This window comes from Mustela lutreola, chromosome 16 (assembly GCF_030435805.1).
Source record: "Mustela lutreola isolate mMusLut2 chromosome 16, mMusLut2.pri, whole genome shotgun sequence".
Lineage (NCBI taxonomy): Eukaryota > Metazoa > Chordata > Mammalia > Carnivora > Mustelidae > Mustela > Mustela lutreola.
The window spans coordinates 36,166,764-36,185,128 of NC_081305.1; positions in this window are offsets into that span (position 1 = coordinate 36,166,764).

Below are 18,365 nucleotides of genomic sequence, written 5' to 3' on the forward strand. Positions count from 1 at the left end.
GTTTCTTGAGAAAGGCTTGTATTGCTATACGTTTTCCTCTCAGGACTGCCTTTGCTGTGTCCCACAGATTTTGAACCGTTGTGTTTTCATTATCATTTGTTTCCATGAATTTTTCAATTCTTCTTTAGTTTCCTGGTTGACCCACTCACTCTTTAGTAGGATGCCCTTTAGCCTCCATGTATTTGGGTTCTTTCCAAATTTCCTCTTGTGATTAAGTTCTAGCTTCAGAGCATTGTGGTCTGAAATATTCAGGGAATGATTCCAGTCTTTTGGTACCAGTTGAGACCTGATTTGTGACCCAGGATCTGATCTCTTCTGGAGAATGTTCCATGTGCACTAGAGAAGAATGAGTATTCTGTTGCTTTGGGATAGGATGTTCTGAATATATTTGTGATATCCAACTGATCCAGTGTGTCATTTAAGGCCTTTATTTCCTTGTTGATCTTTAGCCTGGATGATCTGTCCATTTCAGTGAGGAGAGTGTTAAAGTCCCCTACTATTATTGTATTATTGTCAATGTTTTTCTTTGGTTTTGTTATTAAGTGGTTTATATAGTTAGTTACTCCCATGTTAGGGGCATATATATTTAAAATTGTTAGATCTTCTTGTTGGACAGAGCCTTGGAGTATGATATAGTGTCCTTCCTCATCTCTTATTATAGTCTTTGGCTTAAAATATAATTGATCTGGTATAAGGATTGCTACCTTAGCTTTCTTTTGATGTCCATTAGCATGGTAAACTGTTTTCCACCCCTCATTTTAAATCTGGAGGTGTCTTTGGGTCTAAAATGAGTTTCTGGTAGGCACCATATTGATGTTTTGTTTTTGTTTTTATTTTGTTTTGTTTTATCCATTCTTATACCCTGTGTCTTTTGATTGGGGCATTGAGCCTATTTACTTTCAGGGTAACTATTGAGAGATATGAATTTAGTGCCATGTATTTGCCTCTAAGGTGACTATTACTATATATTGTCTCTGTTCCTTTCTGGTCTACTACTTTTAGGCTCTCTCTTTGCTTAGCGGATACCTTTCAATATTTTTTGTAGAGCTGGTTTGGTGTTTACAAATTCTTTTATTTTTTGTTTTCCTGGAAGCTTTTAATCTCTCCTTCTATTTTCAATGATAGCCTAGCTGGATATAGTATTCTTGGCTGCATGTTTTTCTCATTTAGTGCTCTGAATATATCATGCCAGTTCTTTCTGGCTTGCCAGGTCTCTGTGACTAAGTCTGCTGCCAATCTAATATTTTTACCATTGTATGTTACAGACTTCTCATACCGGGCTGCTTTGAGGACTTTCTCTTTGTCACTAAGACTTTGAATATTTATTATTAGATGACAGGGTGTGAACCTATTCTTATTGACTTTGAGGGGGGTTCTCTGCACCTCCTGGATTTTAATGCTTGTTCCCTTTGCCATATTAGGGAGATTCTACAACAATTCACTCCAATATGCCTTCTGCACCCCTCTCTCTTTCTTTTCTTCTGGAATCCCAATTACTCTAATGTTGTTTCATCTTATGGTATCACTTATTTCTTGAATTCTCCCCTCGTGGCCCAGTAGTTGTTTGTCTCTCTTTTGCTCAGCTTCTTCATCCTCTATCATTTGGTCTTCTATGTGACTAATTTTCTCTTCTTCATTTATCCTAGCAGTAAGAGCCTCCATTTTTAATTGCACCTCATTAATAGCTTTTTTGATTTCAGCTTGGTTAAATTTTAGTTCTTTTATTTCTGCAGAAAGGGCTTTTATTTCTCCAGACAGGGTTTCTCTAATATCTTCCGTGCCTTTTTTGAGTCCAGCTAGCACCTTGAGAATCATCATTCTGAACTCTAGATCTGACATATTACCAATGTCCATATTGATTATGTCCCTAGCCTTTGGTGCTGTCTCTTGTTCTTTTTTTTTTGTGGTAAGTTTTTTCACCTTGTTAAAGGAATATATGAAGGAGAGAATAAAATACTAAAAGGATGGCAAAGACCCCAGAAAAATGTGAGTTAACCAAATCAGAAGAGACCCCAAATTGTGGGGAGAAGAATGGGGTAAAAAGAAGTTAAAAAATTTTAAAAAAAGGAAAGAAAAAATAGAATATAGATATTAGAATGATGAATACAACAAAGCCACCCACTTAATTTTGGGAGTACTTTGGTCTCTTAGAAGAAACCACCTCCCAAAATTTTAAAGAAGAAACACACACAAACACACACACACATACACACACACAAGGGTAAACACAATGAAGGGATGGAATACAACTATGAAGATGAAAATTTATTTACAAAATTCTAAAAAGGAGTTGATGAGTTGGTTAGGAAAAGAAAGAAAAAAAAAGTGGAGAAAATTTGATCAGGCTGGAGACTGATTTAGATTTAGATTTAGATTTAGAGTATATTTTGATCTAATAGAAGAAGTTGTATCCCAACATTTTTTAGAAGAAAAAAACCCTATATGTTTCCAAAAAATCAAGTTAGATAAAATGAAGGATAAAATATGACTATAATAATAAAGGTTCAAAAGTTTTTTTTTTAATGAAAGGTATTGTTAAGATAAACTAGTTAAAAATGTTAAAGAGGAAAGAATAAAGTCAAAATAATTAGAATAATAAATAAATAAAATTAAAAAGAATAACTTTGCAAGACTAAAGAATCATGGAGAGAAAGCCATGAATTCCATGCTTTGCTTTCTTCTCTTTTGGAATTCTGCCATTTTCCTTGATAAGTGAGCTTGGTCTTGGTGGGATTTCTTGCTGATCTTCTGGGGAAGGGGTCTTTTGTAGTGATTCTCAAGTGTCTTTGCCTCAGGTGTTATTGCACCACCCTTGCCAGGGGCCAGGCTAAGTAATCTTCTCAGGTTCACTCTCAGGAGCTTTAGTTCCCTGAACGCTTTTCTTAGAGCTCTGGAGGACAGGAATAAAAGTGGCGGCCCAGAGGAGCCGAGAACTCAGGGTCCCATTCTTCAGTGAGCCCTTGGAGAAAAGCATTCAATCACTCCCATCTCCCTGGCCTCTATTTGCACACCAAGCTCACCTTGCCTGTGTCGGAGCGTCTCTGTTTCTGGCACACAGTCCTGCCTGGAGTCTCCAAACCCAACAAATCACTGCTGCTCTTCCAGTGAGGTCTCCCCAGATCTCCCACTTGTGTGGTCTCTGCTCAAAGAGCAGTGGGCTGACTGTGCCATGAATCACAGTTTAAGGTAACTCAGAGATGAGAGCTTACTCCTTGGCTCTGACTCTGTAGCTAGCCTCCCTGCTCTAATACCTGTGAGCTCTGCGATACTCAGACACCCCTGATCCTTCAGTACCCTGTGGGACCTGAGACCACACTGTCCTTGCATGGGCTCCAGCCCCACTTAGCCTCTGGAGTTATGTCCCTCAATGGAGCAGACTTTTAAAAGTTCTGATTTTGTGCTCCATTGCTCTGCTGCTTGCCAGGAGCCAGCCCTTCCCCCACAGTCTATCTTCCCATCGCTTTGGATTCACTTCTCTGCAGGTCCTACCTTTCAGAAAGTGATTGATTTTCTGTTTCTAGAATTGCTGCTCTTTTTTTCTTCTATCTCCTGTTGGATTAGTAGGTGTTTGGAATGGTTTGTTAAACTATCTAGCTGATCTGCTACCTGATGTCATCTCAGCCTGCTACTCCTCTGCCATCTTGACTCCTCCTCTGAAAATTAAATATTCTTATAGGCCTCAACAAGCCATGGGCCCTAGGTATTGTGCTGTTGTTCCTAGTGAAGTCAGTTCTGCCAGGGAGGGGTTTTCTCTGTTGGTCCCAATGGTCATCTATGACTCTAAGATTTGTTGTTTTTGCTCTTCTTACCCCTTTTCTGCCCCTAAATCCTGTGTCCAGCAAGCGTCACATCTGACCCCCATTCTCACTATATTGCCTGGCCAACTAGCCCTCATTCATACCCTAAAAGCTGCTCTAGATGTTTCAGGGCCTGCAGAGGGAATTCAAAGTGAAGAGAAATGGTTCTTGCTTTTCATCTAGTTTTAAAATTATCACACACTTATGAATTGTCCCTGGCTTAAATACCCGCCCAGTGTGACCTTTTGGTTAGGGCTGTATAGTTGTGAAGGCAGACCTCAGTACTCTGTGTTGCATGGTTTTGGACAAATTTTTGACTCTATGTCCAGTTTTTCTCTTGGTAAAGTTGGAATAGGTGAGAATAGATACAATTGTCTATGAGGTTGTATGCAGATTAAATGAGATGACACAGTGTCTAGCATGCCATAACTGCTAGACTTAGAAAATAAAAATATAGGTTGCTAAGTTAAATTTGAAACATAGCTGTTTCTGAGGACTTTTTGTAATTTATTGAAAATGGGAAAGTGATTGTGGGCATTTAAGGCATCTTGACAAAGTCAGTACAGTATGCAGAACAAAAATCATTAAATATTGGGCATGGCTTGTGTATACAAGATGCCTGGAAAACTTCCAGGTCCTATAACAATGACCAAAGGCCAAGAAGAAGAGGCAGATCTGGGGATTGGCTCCAGGAGACTGATACTGAGGACATCTGCCATCATGATCCAGTGACTTACATTTTTTGCTAAGGCAGCCATCCACGGAGCAGAAAGAGCACAGCAGGAAGAGTCAAGAGAATTAAATTTTACTTGTGTCACAGTATAATTTCATCACATCTGTTTTGTCCTTTAGCCATTATCCACTATTCCTTTGAGTCTAAGTGGCTGTGTTTAATTAACCTGCATAAGTAGTTTTCCGTATAAAATGTGGTTATAAATGAGAATTGTCCCTCAAAGTGTAATCTGTCCCACTCACTGTGTGAGGAAGCTGAGGCAGCTCCCAAAGAATAATCATTTGTACCCACCACCTCCTTGTCCCTACCATTTGTGTCCCAAGCCACTCCATCCTTAGTGGATTCATCACATCTTCCCAGTTAATATTCCCACCAGGGCACTGTTTACTTCTATTTAGAATACTGTGGGGTTTGTTTTCTGTCAATGGCTTAGCTGCCCTCACTCTCAGTCCTGTAGATAAGATATTTGAACTAGGAGGAATCTCTAGGGATAAGTGTCTTTCTCATCAGGGAGGACCAATACCTTTGGAAAGAAAAATCAAATGATCTTAAAATAAATTGTTTTTGTTTGTGTTGAATAAAAATGTTGGGAATAAGGGAAAACAAGATAGATGACTTCCAATTCTATTCATCATTCCAGTTTCAAAATTGAGAGAACTTCAATTCTTCCCAAGACTGCCTATATCTTAAATACATCTTGGACTGTGGCTAAACATGGTGGAAAGATATGCTCAAGGGCCTTTTTTTTTTTTTAAATGTAAAAAGTATTTTTTTTAGATACAGTATCAACAATATAGGATTTATTTGGAAACTTGAATTATTCAAGGATTATTTACTGTCTATTCAAGTTTTATTTTTAAATTTTTTAATTAAAATATAATGTATTATTTGTTTCAAGGGTACAGGTCTCTGAATCATTAGCCTTACACATTTCATAGCACTCACCATACACATACTCTCCCCAGTGTCCATAACCCAACCACCTATCCCTACCTCCACACCCCCTGGCAACAGTCAGTTTGTTTTGTGATATTAAGAGTCTCATGGTTTGTCCCCCCTGCCCAATCCCATCTTGTTTCATTTTTCCCTTCCCTACTCTTCATCTTGCCTCTCAAATTCCTTAGAGAGATCATATAATAATTGTCTTCCTTTGATTGACTTATTTTGCTCAACATAATAGCCTTTAGTTCCATCCGTGTCGTTGCAAATGGCAAGATTTCATTTCTTTTGATGGCTGCATAGTATTCCACTGTGTGTGTGTGTGTGTGTGTGTGTGTGTGTGTGTGTGTGTGTATACATATATATCTATCACATCCTCTTTATTCATTCAGCTGTTAATGGACATCGAGGTTATTTCCATAGTTTGGCTATTGTGGACATTGCTGCTCTAAACATTCAGGTATATATGCCCCCCACCCCTGGTAAATACCAGTAGTGTGATTGTTGGTTCATAGGGTAGCTCTATTTTCAACTTTTTGAGGAACCTCCATACTGTTTCCCAGAGTTGCTGCTCCAGCTTACATTCCCACCAACAGTGCAAGAGGGTTCACCTTTCTCCACACCTGTCATTTCCTGACTGGTTAATTTTAACCATTCTGACTGATATGAGGTGGTATCTCTCTGTGGTCTTGATTTGTATTTCCCTGATGCCAAGTGATATGGAACACTTTTTCATGTGTCTACTGGCCATTTGGATGTCTTCTTTGTAGAAATGTCTGCTAATGCCTTCCAGCCATTTTTTGGTTTGACTATTTGTTCTTTGGGTGTTGAGTTTGATGAGTTCTTTATAGATTTTGGATACGAGCCCTTTATCTGATATGTCATTTGCAAATATCTTCTTCATTTCTTTGTGTCTTCTTCAATTTCTTTTTTTTCCTCCCTCAATTTCTTTCATGAGTAATTTACAGTTTTCTGAGTACAGATTCTTTGCCTCTTTATTCCTAGGCATCTTATGGTTTTGGGTACAGTTGTAAATGGGATTGACTCCTTAATTTACTTTCTTCTGTCTTGCTGTTGGTATATAGAAATGCAACTTGTTTCTGTGCATTGATTTTATATCCTGACTCTTTACTGAATTCCTGTATGAGTTCTTGCAGTTTTGGAGTGGAGTCTTTTGAGTTTTCCACATAATATATCATATCATCTGCAAAGAGTGAGAGCTTGATTTCTTTGCTGATTCAGGTCCCTTTTATTTCTTTTCAAGTTTCTTTTTTATTTCTGTCTTTTCTCGTATTCCCCTCTGTATTTTGTTTCTGTTCCTCTTTCTTTTTTAAAGAACATTCTTGCAGATTGTTCTGGCCACATGTCTTGCCCTGGGAGGACTCCTTCCTAAGCATGCTAGCCATGTACCTTGGGGCACTCAGTATGTTCCCTGCCTTGGGAGCCATCCCTGTGCTGATCTTCACATGGCTCAGTTTTAAGATGTCTGAAGAGCTTAGAGCAGAACTGCTATAACCCTTGGAACAGAAGACAGTGAATTGAGGAAGAGTAAGTGTCAATGAAATCCTTATACTCTGGAAGAAGAGCCAGTCATTTGGATCTTGCTCAATTAAAAGACAGAACTGTAAGTTCCAATGACAGTGAGCTTTGGTTCCTTTGCTGTTTCTGGAAGGAAGGCAGGCCAGGGCATTAGTTTCTCTGGGTCCTTGTGCTGAATGAAAAGGACAGACTGGGCATAGTGCCTGAAGGAACTTCTCATTTCTTCATGAGCCTTTTACTCAGCTAAGCTGCTTTGAGCCACCTGGGGTTGAGGGGCAGTGGGCAGGAAGGACTGGTGTAGAAACCTCTGGTCACAAGCTGAAACCCTAGTTACAACAGCCCTGCCTGTGAACAAAGCTAGGCCTGCACTGTCCTGTCATGTCAGGGAAAGGGGCAATAAAGTAATATTCCCTGGGATACAGTAAAAAACAGAGCTACACATGAAATATTTCTCTACTCCAAAGTGGAACCATGGTGACACCAACAATAGTTGTGCTGAAAGAAAACAACTAAAATATTTAAGATATGTCTTGGAAAGGAGCAAGTGGAATTAGAATTAATTACCAGTTCTTTAATTTGATTCATTCTTCTCTGTGGGTGGGAATTCCTGCATGACCTCTCCATTGTTGACAAAGAGGCAAAGGAAATCCTCAGAAAAAAAGCCAGTGTGTGTGTGTGTGTGTGTGTGTGTGTGTGTGTGTGTGTGTGAAGAGGCCCCAAGGGAGACAACTAGCAGTGCATATCTACTAGGAGATTTCTATGGTATTGTGGGTCCAAATATTTTGAAAAGCAGCATGAGTCTAACTCGTATGAAAGCAAAACAAATGGGCTCTAGGAACCTTAGCCAATAAGCAAATATTTTTTTTAAGCTTATGTTCTGTGTGAGACTCTCTGCTAGGCACTGGTGACATGGGAATAATACAAAGAAATAAAACAAGGAGACAGGGTCCCAAGCTCCCTGGTGGAGGAAACAATAAATACAATTCTTGGGAGATGGTTTTAAAAATTTGCTCTAAAGCAATTTTCCTTTCCAGACTGTTCAGACTCTTGATGATTTTGATCCTTAGGTGTTCAAGGCTGAGAGTTAAGAGAATGGAGATATGTGTACATCCTTGTCAGGATGTGTCAGGTGTGTGCTATCTGTAAGATACAGAGATCCGGTGATGAAAAAGTAGTCATTGGTTTATAAACTGGAAAGCCCAGAAAGAGCATCTGCTTCAGGCAGGGCTAGATATGGGGCTCGAAGGTGTATCAACAATTTGCCTTTTCCCATCTTGGCTCTGCTTTCCTCTGTTTTGATTTCATTTCTAGGCAAACTTCCCCAAGGGGCAGGAAACAAGGCCAGACTATATTCTCCAGACAAAATAAGGCTGCTTCTTTCCCAAACGTGCCAGCATATCTCGCAGGCTCTCACTGGCTCTGTTCCAGTCATTTGCCCATAACTGAACCAATGACTGGCCAGGGAGGTAGAATTCCCTCCTAGATTGACCAAGTGTGAGCATAGCTTGGTTGCTGAGAAGGAGTGAGCCCCACCCAGACTGCAAGAGTGGAAGCTGAAGGAGAGATGCATCCACAGGAAAATAAGGTGCTGAACAAGAAGGAGTAAAAATGGTGCTGGGTAAGGAAAAAATAAGAGCTACACACTTTAGATTAAAGCTTCCTAAGAGGGGGTGGTCCTTGAGTAGTGTCTTAGAAGATGTCTAGGATCATCTGGAATGGAGAGGGCATTTCAGCAGGAGTTCTGATATGAGCAAAGCTGTGACATGGGAATGTGTTCTGGGACATGGGAATGTCCCGAAAGGACAATGGTTTGGAGTATCTTGTTTGCAAGAGATCATTGGCAGTTGGATTGATTGGTTGGATCCAGGCTATGTGAAGCCCTATGGGCTTTCTATAGAATTTTGAGTAGGAAAGTGGCATGGTGGGGGTGGGTCATTAAGATTAACTTAGCAGATGTGTTGGATATGAGAATGAGAGACAGAAGTCAAGCAGACTAGCGTGGAACAGGTGGTGATAATTTGGAAGGAAGAAAGGAAGATATACCAGTTAGCTATTGCCGCAATAATGCCGTGAGACCATAACCACAAACTCATTGACTTTAAATATATATTTATATTTATATTCACTTCTTTGTAGGTTCACTAGGAATTGGCTGATCAATTACAGGCATGTTTTATGGGTTACTGATTTTCCTTGAACCAGTGAGCTAGCTCTAGAATGTTCTCATGGTGATAGCAGAAACATAAGAGAAACACAACCATGAAAAACATTTCAAGTCCCAGTTTACGTCACATCTGCTAATGTTCCACTATCAAATCAATGGCTAAGCTCAAAGTCAAAGGGAAAGGAAGTACACTTTGCTTCTAATGGAAAGAACTGCAAAGTCATCATATTCCTTGGATACAGGAAAAGATAAAGGGTTGGGAAAAATACAGTCTATTACTGAAGAGGTGAAGTATTATGGGTTACTCTTTTTTTTTTTTTTTTTTAGATTTTATTTATTTATTTGACAGAGAGTGAGAGAGAGAACAAGCAGGCAGCAGGACAGACAGAAGGAGAAGCAGGCTCCCTATTATGCAGAGAGCCCAATGTGGGGCTTGATCCCAGGACACTAAGATCATGACCTGAGCTGAAGGCAGTCACTTAACAAACTGAGCCACCCAGGCACCCTGGGCTACTTATTTTTAAAAGTAATTTTTTCTCTTTAGTAGGATTAACCATAGAGTTCTCTTCACCATTTAACATTGTAATTTTTCTCTTATTTTTCTTTTAATTATAAAACATTGCAGATATATAGAATAAAAATAAATATAAGCAATTTCTGGGTACCCAGCATACTGATTTCACAGATGTTAATATTTGCTTTGTGTTCTCTTTCTTCTCCTCCTTCTAAGAAATAAAATATTGATTCTACCAAGGTTCCATCCCACCATTCCTTACCTCATTCTTCCATGCATGTTATTATACTGTCATCTGTTTTAGTTCCTTTGAACATGATTTTATTAAAGGAAAAAAGTCATTGATAGTTTTCATCTGTATCTCAGAGTGAAAGTTCTCGGTGTGATTAATGCCTCTGGCTCTGAAAAGGCAGCACACTTTAATAACTTTATTGAAAATCACAGGAGGGCAATATGAACTCAGGAAAACAATATTTGGTGGAGGAAAAGCAGCTCTTTATCTTTTGCTTTATCTTCAGCTTCCATGGAGACTGATGACATTTTAGAACATAGGTGAGGTTCAGTGGGGTGGAGTCTGGAGCTGATGACCAAGGAAGAATTCTTGAGACATCTTTGGTGCAAAATAGAGGTTTATTAAAGCACAGGGACAGGACCGTGGGCAGAGCGAGCTGCTGCCCTGGAGGTTGTGAGGGGTGACAGGTTATGTACCATGGGGTTGGCGGAGGTAAGGAAAAGGGAGGTTCAAAAGAACTTTCATATGCTAAAAGGACCTACAAGATACAGGATACCATAGGCTTTGCCATTATCAAGGTCATTTTTTTTTTTTCTTTTTAGCAAGCTATTAACATTAAGATAGTTGGGAGATTCCTAAAGAAAGTCACCTATGTCCCATCCAGGGGGGAAGTTTGCAGGGTGTCAGCTTTTGCTTTGTCCTCATCCAGACTTCTGTTCCCTCATCAGAGAACACTTCTCTAAGGTCTCTGTTTCTTTGTATTTCACACTTGATGTTGTGGCCTGGGGAGGTCTGTGTATGGGTAACTGTGGGTTACTGTGTTAGGGCTCTGCCATGCTTCCTGTCCCTGCTTTACTGTCTTTTACTGTCTTTTTCTGGGTGCCTTGTCCTCCCTTCCTCAGGCACTGTGTCTGCTTTCCAACCTGTTTTTTTTTTTTTTTTTTATCTCTAGTTTATTCTCTATCTTGTCTCACCTCCCTATTCATCTGTCTTTGGTATTTACTGTGATTCACGCCTAGACTTGGGCTCCCAGTTTTTTAGTTCCTCCTGAGTGATACAGATGTGGAGTGCCATAAGATTAGGAGAATGGAAGGCAGGATCCTGTTGGGCACCAAGGAGGAGGGCATGGCCTAGAGGCTTTTCCCGAGGGTGATCACCTGAGGAGTGTGAACTATGAAGCAGGAAAGAATGTTAGGGTTTGAAGCTGATGACCAAGAAAGAATTCTTGAGACATCTTTGGTGCAAAAAATTTGTTTTATTAAAGCATGGGGACAGGACCTGTGGGCAGGAAAAACTGCACCAGGGTCAAGAGTGATGAAGTTCTAGAACCTGAGTGAAGTTCGGTGGGCTGAGGTCCGGAGCCGATGACCAAAAAAGAATTCTTGAGACATCTTTGGTGCAAAATGGTGGTTTATTAAAGCACAGGGACAGGACCCATGGGCAGAAAGAGCTGCTGCCCCGGGTTGTGAGAGATGGCAGGTTATGTACCTTGCAGTTGGGGGAAGGTGAGGGGAAGGGAGGTTTCAATGGAGCTTTCATATGCTAAAGAGGGCCTACAAGGTGCAGGGATACGCAGAGGTCTTGCTGCTTGATCAATGTTGTCTTTGGCCAGCCATTAACATCAAGATAGTTGGGAGATTCCTGGTGGGATGTCACAATCCTGCTCTCAAGCATCTTAGTGAGATTTAGGTTCAGAAGAGATTTAACTACATTTACATGTCCTTCTACCTCAGCCTCCTTCAGTTTTGTTTATGGAGGGGAGGGTGACATTAGGGCTTGAGGAACTGAGTTATTTGACTCTGGAAATTGTGCTATTGATAAGGTTACTTCTTTGTTTGTAGATCTCTAGGACATTTGTAAACCAAGGGAGACTCCTATCTTGCAGGATTGTGATCTCTGCAAGTTAACCGTTTGTTTCTTGTTTATGGCAGTCAGGGGTGCCTGAGGAATGTCACATATATTACAGAGGGAAGGGAAGCAGGTGGAGAGGGGGTGCAAGGTGCCAACTTTTGCTTTGTCCTCAGCCAGCCTCCTGCTCCCTCATCAAGAGGAGTGGCCCATTATATACTTTCAAATTGGAAAGGGGGTAGGGATAGCCTAAGTCTCTAACGAATTTGGAAGCAAGGTTTCCAGGTCTTTGAGGCAGCTAGCTATTATTTGGAAAAGGTCATTTATTACAGTATAATGAAAATCTTCATCATGAGACCCTTTAGATGTATATCAGTGTAAGGTTTTATAGGCGAGATAAACACAACACCTGGCCAAGTGGGCACAAGGCAAGATTTATTAAAGGCACTCTCCTGCAAAGGTTCAGGGCTCAGGAGAAGGGAAAGTTGCGCCAGGAAAGTTGCACCCTCAGGAGAAGGGAAAGTTGCGCCAGGAAAGTTGCACCGGGAGGAGGTGGGCACCCTCAGGCAAGGTTCCCGGATTCTGGAAAGCAGAGTGGGGGAAGTCTCACTGGGAGGGAGTTGGCAGGGGTCTTTTATCTGTTTCCTGAATAGGTATCAGGTTACCTGTGGAGACTTGACCTGGGCATACATTTGGATGAGAGGCAAGGGTGAAGGAAAGGCGAGGGAGGGATGGGGGGTTGGGGGGGTAGGTTGGAAGATGGCGGACCTGGCAGAGGTCATTTTCATTGTTCCTCCTGCACTCCCGGAGCCTGCCAACCCAACAATAAGCAGGCCATACACTTGGGGAGGGAGTGATTTTAAACATATATCTTGGGGGTGTTTAGGGATAAAGGACTTTTTCTTTTTGCCTTTTTTTTTTTAAATTTCTTTCAGCATAAGAGTATTCATTGTTTTTGCACCACACCCAGTGCTCCATGCAATACTGCCCTCCCTAATACCCACCACCTTGTTCCCCCAACCTTCCATTCCCTGCCCCTTCAAGACCCTCAGGTTGTTTTTCAGAGTCCATAGTCTCTCATGGTTCACCTCCCCTCCCAATTTCCCCCAACTCCCTTCTCCTCTCTAACTCCCCTTGTTCTCCATGCTATTTGTTATGCTCCACAAATAAGTGAAACCATATGATAATTGACTCTCTCTGCTTGACTTATTTCACTCAGCATAATCTCTTCCAGTCCCGTTCATGTTACTACAAAAGTTGGGTATTCATCCTGATAGAAGCATAATACTCCATAGTGTATATGGACCATATCTTCCTTATCCATTTGTCCGTTGAAGGACATCTTGGTTCTTTCTACAGTTTGGCAACCGTGGCCATTGCTGTTATAAACACTGGGGTACAGATGGCTCTTCTTTTCACTACATCTGTATCTTTGGGGTAAATACCCAGGAGTGCAATTGCAGGGTCATAGGGAAGCTTTATTTTAAATTTCTTGAGGAATCTCCACACTGTTTTCCAAAGTGGCTGCACCAACTTGCATTCCCACCAACAGTGTAAGAGGGTTCCCCTTTCTCCACATCCTCTCCAACACATGTTGTTTCTTGTCTTGCTAATTTTGGCCATTCTAACTGGTGTAAGGTGGTATCTCAATGTGGTTTTCATTTGAATTTCCCTGATGGCTAGTGATGATGAACATTTTTTCATGTGTCTGATAGCCATTTGTATATCTTCATTGGAGAAGTGTCTGTTCATGTCTTCTGCCCATTTTTTGATATGATTATCTGTTTTGTGTGTGTTGAGTTTGAGGAGTTCTTTATAGATCCTGGATATCAGCCTTTTGTCTGTACTGTCATTTGCAAATATCTTCTCCCATTCCGTGGGTTGCCTCTTTGTTTTGTTGACTGTCTACTTTGATGTGAAGAAGCTTTTGATCTTGTTGAAGTCCCAAAAGTTCATTTTTGCTTTTGTTTTCTTTGCTTTTGGAGACATATCTTGAAAGAAGTTGCTGTGGCTGATATTGAAGAGATTACTGCCTATGTTCTTCTCTAGGATTCTGATGGATTCCTGTCTCACATTGAGGTGTTTTATCCATTTTGAGTTTAGAGATAAAGGACATTTTTAAAGGAATTTTTGTTTGTTAAAGTAGACTTACAGGATCCTTGGGTGTGTGTGCGTGTCAGGATAGGGTTGTTTTTTGCCCTTAATCAAGCATCAATATTGAGGCAGTTAAGTCCCTAGAGGAATGCCACTCTGCTGTGGGCTGAGTGGTAGTAATGATCTGTAGGTAGTACACAGGCTGTTAAAGGGCTGTAGGTAGTAAGGAAATGTAATTTTTCTTCTGCCTTTTGTAAGGACATAATTTATATTTTTATTTTAGCCAGAGGCTTCCATTGAGGTTAAACAATAACTTTGTTGTTTAGCCCTTAAACTGTCCCTGCTCCCCTTCCCCCACAGGACTTCAAAACAAGTCCTGGAAAACCAGCGTCAAGTAACAAAGCCCAAATACAAGGGGGGGTCAGGCCAGGTGGAGACATCCAATCAGTGGGGGCACATACTTTCTCCTAGCTCCCAAGTGATGGACTAGTTTCCATGGCTACTGTGCGGTGAATTGTAATTCAATTAGCCACCTGTGTGTGGCCAGGCCCAATCACATGGCTTTTGCTATATAAAAGTTAGTCTGGAAAGCAGGGAGGGGTCGTCCTCTGTAAGGGGCATCCCTAACCAGTCTGATTGACGGTCAGTCTGATTCTTGATGCTTGACGTGAAATAAAGCTTTGCTTGACCTTCGCTTTTATTAGTCTTGCTCCTTTAATCACGGACCCATTAGTGGGGTACCGTTCCCAGGCCTAACATATGGGGTCTTGCCGGGATTAAACAACGAGAACTAAGCCAGCATTGGAATTTCTGGGTCTGAATCTGTCTGTCTGGTTGTGGAGCTCCAGATATGGCCCACTGGGGAGAAGCTGGATGCAGCCATGCTCCCTAGGGCTGGAGTGGATGTGGGAAAGCTCCATCCCTCTTCTGGTAGATCGTCTAGTGGTCTGAGCCCCCCTAGGCGGTCATCTGGGTCTGTAGGGGGCCAGGTAACCCCCATCTGTAGGGGGCCAGGGAAACCCCACCAACGGGTGAGATCTGCTTGGTCTGGTTCTGTTCTGTGGCTTGGCCCAGCGAGCATCTGTAGGGGGCCTGGGATCCCCTGCCAGCGGCAAGCTCTGGGTGAGGGCCGCTGGGTCTGGTTCTGTTCTGTGGCTTGTCTCAGCGAGTGTCTCTAAGGGACCAAGAAATCCCCACTGGCAAGCGTCTATAGGGGGCCGAAAAACCCCCACCTATGGCTGCTGGGTTTGCGGTTGTCCTTGTCTTGTCTCTTTGTAGTCTGTTGTGGTGTTGTGTTTGAAGGAGTGGGGCAAGCAGAGAGTAAGGGGACTCTGACTTTCATCTCTCCATTCCGCCTAACAGATGTGGGGCTTCTCCTTCACTCATTTCCTGTGTTAAGTGCTATAACTGGAGCCAAGTGGGATTAGTTAACTCAGGACAGAGACTTCAAGGAATATTCCCAAGCATTTGCCAAAACAAACTTTGTTTGGGACCATTCCTTACCTTCTCTGGCTGGACGTGGACTGCCTAGCCCCTCCCCCTTGCTGGCGGGAAAGCATGGTGTCTGCTCCTCTTCTGGAGCTGATGAGCCTTAGAACTGGGAACCCTTTATCTGCATTCTGGTGGCCCTTTGTTCCATTCTTCCCTATCGGGGAAACAAAAAGACCGCCCCCTGGACCTAATACCCCCACTTTGGATCTTCCCACCCAGGTCTCAGATAGACATTCGAAACGAAGTGGGCCCAGGTGGAACATAAATCAGTATTTGAACTAAGTTAAATTTGATGGGTTAATTAGGATGAACATGTCTTTTGAGTTATCAGTAGTAAATGTGAGACTTCAGTCTCACATTTAAAGTCAAATAATTTAAATTATTTAAAGTCAAATAAGCTCATGTTATTTGTTAAAATTTGTTGAAATCTGTTAGCAAAGAGATGACTAAACTGATGGTTAATTGTCTGTCTCAAAGTTTTAATGGGTAATTGTTAAAGTAGCTTTCAAAGTGTTTGCTAACCTTAAACTCTAAACCAAATTGGATAAAATGCTCGAGCGCTAGTTACTGGAACTAGATTTGTGCTTTTGAAATCTGTTGGTAAACATGTTTTATGTTTAACTTATTGATAAATTTGCCATCTAAAGAATTCTGTTGTAACAGTGCACAATTGGTTTATATTTAATCTTCAGTAGAGGTTAAGGTATTTCTAAGAGTACAAAATTCTGTTAAGTGTAATTAAACTGCTGGAAATAAGGGAAGCAACTCTATGTAAAAAGTAGGGGATATGTAAAAAGAGAGAAAAACCTGATGCCTAATCTTGTTGGAATAAGAAAGAAAGAAAAACAGGCCCAGGGCCACTGTCTGAGCTAGATCCATTCCTAAAGAATGGAAGGAGAGACCCGGTGTGGGGAGGTGTCCAATCTGCTTGAATCTGAAGAGCGCCTGACTACGTGAATGTGTCTGTATAGCTCCACTGCTTTGGCTACGGAGTCTGAGTGCACTGCACCCTGAGTCTCACGGGGCATCATATGGCATAACAGTCATCAATTCCATGGAGTAGCCTGGTCCAGGGTTTATACAGACAGACCTTAGCTAAGATGCTCCTAAGTTCCCACGAGGAATGCAAGCAGGACAGCATCTGAAAGATCCCTCCTCTCCCTTTGTCTGCGACATCATTCACGATGGGAGGGAAACCCAGAAAACTCATATCTTAAGACTGTATGCTTAAAAATTAAAAAAAAAAAAAAAAAAAAAGGAAAGACACTGGTATAGAAAAGCTGGTTTTCTCTCTGTTTAAAAGGGCAAATTTTTAGGTTAACTGAAATGTAAATGGTTTTCTCCTTGCCTGCCCAGAGTTGTAAATGAGATCTCTTTGGCTCATAAGGCTTCCTTGATATGCTAAGTTACTCAGGGAGTACTGCTAAACCAATGATAAACCTTGGGTTGCATTTGGGTAAATGCTGTAATTATTCTAGAGGTTCTATACATTTCCTAAAATTGTAATGCTTTGATAAGGGTCATCACTTGATATTTAACCATATCTATTCTGAGTTTTTGTCACTTGCAATTGTTTTAATTCTCTTGTAAGGTGAATTCCGCCCTAAAGGAAATTCATATGGGAAGGCTTTCAGGACAAATACAGGTCTTTGATATGTTAAAATCCTGGATACTGAAATGGGTAAAGATTTATAGATGTAAGGGCTACATTCAGACTAAACCAGAATTAGTAACATGGGACTAGATGAACTGAAAAGTTGTAATGTTGTGTTTCTTAATGTTTTGTCTTACTTTAAACATGACTGGTTCTGTAATGTTTGCTCCTCTAGATTAGGGAAACTTTTTCTTAAATTACCTGTAATTTACAGAGATGTAAAGGTATTCATTTGTAAACGAATAAGGCATTCAACTTTTCTCTCTATCTGAACCCTCTGAAACCAAAAGGTCTCAGCAAGTATTCTTTCTTCCTTGGCAATCAGTCATTTGCATAAGTTCAATAAGAATCTGTTCTTGTAACAGAACAGCATTGGAAACTGGTTATTTTACCAAGGCTTTGACTGGGATGTCATATTTGAAAAGACTCAGATATGACCAGACAGTTTAAAGGAGCTAAGGTTGACTTTATGAAACCTGGAGCCATAAAGCCCTTTGGAACTGTTGGCCTGATACCTTGCTTATAGAGTTCCCAGCAGCCTCACCAGGTGAGTAAAGAATGTCACTCCCTGGCAGGGGCAGGACCTCAGGAAGAAGAATTTGCCCAAGTCGACAGGTATTGCAGGCATGTCTGATGGCAACTACGTGGCTCAGCTTCTGGCTCAGAGAGACTACTAAAAGTTCAACCTAGAGATTCCTTATAAGAAGTCCCAGAAAAGCAGATTCTAAAAGATCTATATGATCACATTCACTGTTCTTGCTGAGCTTATGTAAATAATTAGGTTAAGTTTGTTAAAACTGGACTTTTCAAATGAATTAGTCCTGATTTGGATATCTCTGGAAATGAGGGTTATTTTAGAAAAATTATGTTTTAATAATTTTAACATCCTTTGTGGGTGTTAAATTCTAAATTAGATTGATATTAAACGTTTATTTACTTAAGCTAGACAGCTTAAGGTGAACTTCAGAGAAGTTGCACGATAACTCGTGTAAACAATCTTGCCTTTGCTAGTCAGTCAGCCCTAGACAAACAGACTTACTGAGTGCCCCAGCATTGGCCATCCAAGATGTTACCAAGCCCTTCCACCTGTATGTAGATGAAAAGGCAGGGATGACTGAAAGGGTTTTGACTCAGACTCTGAGGCCTTGGCAAAGGCCAATAACTTATCTTAGCAAGAAACTGTAAAGTTTTTTCCGGCGAGATAAACACAACACCAGGCACAGTGGGTGCAAGGCAAGATTTATTAAAAACGCTCTCCGGTGAAGTTTCAGGGCTCAGGAGAAGGGGAGCCAGGAAAGTTGCGCCGGGAGGAGGTGGGCACCCTTGGGCGAGGAAAGCAGAGTGGCGGAAGTCGCGCCCA